This window comes from Apium graveolens, chromosome 2 (genome assembly GCF_009905375.1).
Source record: "Apium graveolens cultivar Ventura chromosome 2, ASM990537v1, whole genome shotgun sequence".
Taxonomy (NCBI): Eukaryota; Viridiplantae; Streptophyta; class Magnoliopsida; order Apiales; family Apiaceae; genus Apium; species Apium graveolens.
In genome coordinates this window covers 319,396,167-319,400,885 of record NC_133648.1, presented here as the reverse complement: position 1 = coordinate 319,400,885, position 4,719 = coordinate 319,396,167, and positions in this window count along the sequence as shown.

The following is a 4,719-nucleotide window of genomic DNA, read 5'->3' as shown; positions in this document are numbered from 1 at the left end:
AGGAGTACTATGTGGACCTTGGTGAGTTCATCTACCAAGGAATTCTGAAGTTTTTGAGGGGAGCTAAGCACATGAACATCCCTTATGCATCTACGGTTACCAAGTTTTGCCGAGCGGTGAGAGTTCAATGGCCGTCTCATGAGCAGTTGCAGTTGTCGGCCGCTCCTATTAATTCCGGGACTCTGCATGCGACGCAGGAGTGGACCGGTGGTGAGCCCGAGGAGCATGGGTTGGGTTATCGTCTTCGAGGAGGGCGTCCAACACGAGGTGCTACCATGGCGAGGCCAAGGCATGATGAGGCTGGTTCTTCTAGAGCTCAGGAGGGTGCTGGGATGGCTGATGCCCAGTATATGAGGCTGTCACGGAGGATGGATGCTATGTACGAGACGCAGAGCAGGTTTGCTCAGGAGCTCACCCTTGCACTAGGGACTGCTTTTCGAGGCCTTGGAGCTGACATCCAGTGGCCAGTTTTTGGTGAGGACTCTGCATATCCTCCTCCTGATACACCACCCTCTGAGGGTGATGATAATGATGATCTCTCCGAGTAGGTATACCCTGTGTTCCTTTCTACTACCTTCACTGAGGACAGTGAAGATTTTAAGTTTGGGGGTGGTAGTTAAGGAATATTTTGTGTGTGTGTGTGTCATATAGTTGCATATTCATGATAGTTTAGTTCATATAATTGCATAATTTTTGCCATATAGTTTTTTATTTATAGCTTTATTTGTTTATCATGTCATGTAGTTCATGCATTTACCATGATCCCTTCTGCGCTGATTTACCAATTGATTTGTGATGTTGATGCGAGTGTAGTGATAGCGTTAAGGTGATGTTGAATCGTGTAGGTTGATATGCATGCTAGAAACACTTGTAATTTCACTAAGTCTTAGAGAATGCTTAAGGACTAGATTGTTGTTATGGTTTAATGATTTTCGAGGTTAATCTATTTATTATGCTTAGAATTTTATAATAGGTTCTTAGTGATAAAAGGCATGAAAAGAAAAAAAAATGGAGTGAAAAATGGAATTCGTTGCTAATTGTGGCTGGGTGTCAATTGGCTAGTAGCCGGCTCGTATGTTTATGCGAGTAGTCTAGGGTTGAGCAAGATGGAGCGAAACGTATTTGCTCAGAAATTTTTAGAAAAAAAAAAGAAAAAAAAATAAATAAAGAGTTAATGCATAATTGATCACGAGTGGGCTCTTTGGTATTCGAGTTATTAAGTTCTTAGGGGACTTTGTGCCTAGTGACCTAAGGCTTTTATAGTCTGGGATCCGCTAAACTAACGCTCGCTACATGGATGCCATTGTATAAGTATTTTGTGGACCTCACTCATTGCACGGTCAAATAAGCATTGTTGTTATAAATAAAAGCATGATTCCGTAATAAGCTCCAAGATTCTTGAAGTGTTATAAGTCACTTTGTGCCTAGAATTTTTATTCTTTGTATAATCATGTGATTGTCTTGATGATAGTTGAGTCATGATGATTAATCTAGTTTCGAAGCATATCTGTTAAGCATCTGCACACACCACGTTTCTGGCTGTATGTTAGTTTGTATGATTCGATTGATCTTTATTCGCCTAATTGCATTTGTTGAGATGTCGTAAGTTGGTTGGTTTGGTCGTAGTAAGGGGGATCGCTGCATTTCATATAGATTGCATTCATGCATATTTTTATTTTATTTTTGAGTCTGTGACGCTTGAAGACAAGCATCGATTTATGTTTGGGGTGTGATAAGTGGCATTTTATACCACTTACAACGTCTTATAATAGCTTAAATTGGTGTCTTGAAATCAAGTATTTTGTGTATTTGATGCGTTTTTCTAGTATTTATGCATTTCAGGGTATGAGTTACATTTCGGGAGAGAATTCATCAATAATAAGTCTTGGCATGTGTTTAGCATTGCAAGTGGGAAGATAGGGGCAGATTGCAGCGAAGAAACGGAGCAGACTGATCATTCTTCCAGAAAGGGTCTGAGCGCCCGCTCAGCTATGCTAAGCAGCCGCGCAGGGTCGTAAATTCAGAATAATTATTTTAGACTCCTATTTCTGTTTGGCTTCCAACTTCTGAGTAATCTGGGTTTTATGGGACTCCTATATAAGTTGATTTCAGAGACGTTTCACGGGGTTGGATCGTAGTATTAATCGAAGAGCAAAGGAGATAAGGAAGAAGACCGTTTTAGCACACCGCAACGAAGATGAAGCATATTTTCTTGTGATTCTTTATTTCGTTATAACGTTGGATGCTAGTTTTTTTTGCTTTGAAACTATTTACTCTTGTGACGTACTCTGGTTTAATATAAGTAGTTTTAGTTATTATTCTCTTGTGTTTATTTATCATGTTTTCATATGAACCCATGATGATGATGAGTGCTATTATGGGCTAATCATGATCATGGGGTCATAACGGATTTACTATGGAATTATTTAGTTAGTTGTTTAATACCTTAGTGTGTGATGATTGTATGATATCCAGTATTGGTTGTGCGTATTCGTCTTATGTGTGTCGCGAACATATAAGATAAGGTGTTAATCTCTTGTGAAACGACGGTGGATCTTGAGATTTAGAACTTGCCATGCTAGCATAGGTTCATGTACGAGTATGCATGATTAGTGGGTAACTCTAACCGTTTTATTCGCCCTGTGTAATCAAAAGGAATAACTTGTTCTTAAATCGTTATGTTATCAATTTCTGTAGACATATAGGGACTCAACATAATTGATGCCTATTCAACTTTTATCTTAATTGTGGATGTTTGGTAGAATGGTATTAGTACAATAAAAGTTGGCTTTTATCAGTTTCGTGTTATTCGATTAATATCATCACTGTTGCATGCTAAGGGTAATAACAATGACTATTGAAGGAAATAGTAATGAAGTTAAGATCTCATGAGTGTTTTAATATTGTTAATTCTAAGTGTTAATTAAGTGCTTAATTCTAGTAGTTAATTGTAGTTAATAATTAGTTAATTAAATCTAAGTATTATTGTCTTAACATTGAGAAGTAATCATACATTGGTGAGTGAGTTTAATTGAACATAATTAGTCTGAGTCTCTGTGGGAACGAACTAGAAAGTATTCTATATTATTTGCGAACGCGTATACTTGTGTGTATTATTAGCGCGTGATTTTGCCCTAACAGTTAGCTCCTCACTTGTGGAAGGTCTTAGGGCGCGCTCTAAGTAGAAGAGATGGCTTGGTTGAGATTTCAGCATGATTACTTGGATAGATTCTTTGGATGATTTAAGCAAGAAGGGGATTATTATTACTAATTTATTTGCTACAGGTACTCTATTGAAGAACTCATTCCTGTAATGCAATTACAGGAGGCGGTGTCCATGGTCAGAGACCTCCAGGGGTACGTCTGGACGGAAGGCCTCCTTCTGTAGTCAATGAGTGTCCTCATTGAGGATGTGGGGTAAACTCTGGTGTGTGCTTTGGGAGCTTTGTCTCTGTAGTCAACGGGTGTCCTCGTTGGGAGACTTTGGAGTATCCTTCACTTTGCACCCAAAAGGTTGGGATCACCTGTCCTGCAATCTGGTAGGGGCTCCTTATCGGGGGGACAAAGATACGTCCAACATCTGGGGTGAAGTACGGCTATACCTGCGTCCACGGATTAGAAAAATAGCTGATAGCGGAGGGTAATCCTTGGACAGGGAGATGCCTTATCCGTGAAGTCTCGAAGCCGCGGACGAGCCTTGGGCCTTTGTGGTTGGGCCTCATGGGCGGACATTCCTAAAGCTAGTAGAAGACGGTTTCTAGTAGGTTTTCTACTGGGCCTCGGGACAAGAGATCTAAGCCCATTAGGTTTCTTGTTCCCCAAGAACTACGTTGACATGAATTCCTATAAATAGGGATACGTAGGCAAATTGCAAGGGGTCGGAAGCGAAAGCCATAAGTAGCCACCACCAACCCTAAGCAATCCCAGCACCCAATTCATCACAACTACCACACTCCGCTCACTTTTCAGGCGAAAAAACACCATCTTAGATCTTGATTTTGACGACGAACCTCAAACTTTGTTGATACCAAATTCCTCCGTCAATAGTGTCGATTAATATATATTAATTAATAGTCAACTAACAAATATTAATTGTGAGAGTAAATGCAAAATACATATTATTTGATATTAAATGGGAGCATAATTGTCATATGAATTAATTTGCTCGACAAATCCCCCTGTTGTTGTATTATATATATAATAAATATAATAAATAATATATAAATTCGCTAAAAATTAAGAAAACTACTTTTATGTGATAGTACAACTCGAAGCGAGCGACGCCAAAAGTACTTGATCATATAAGCCAGGGGTTAATAATATAACTAAATCAACCGTCTAGAGGTGCACTATGGGTGTTCAAAAATTCGGTTAAACTGTGAATCCAGACTGGATCATGACAATTCGAATAAAGAAAAACTGAAATCGTTGTTAATTGTTTGGTCAACCGAGCTATCTACACATAAATGGTTTGGTCGTGGTTTCTAAAATATTTAATCGGTTAAACCAAATTGGACCGTTATCTAATAAAATATAGAAAGTTCTAAATTATTATTAATATAAATTAGGATATAACTTATGATTTCATGTGTGTGATGTGTGTGTGTGTGTATAAAATATTAAAACTATTAAATTACTTTATAAATACAACATTGAGTTAGTTGTTAATATATTGTCATTCCCCGCTAAGTTAATGTACGTCATTTATATTTAGAAAAA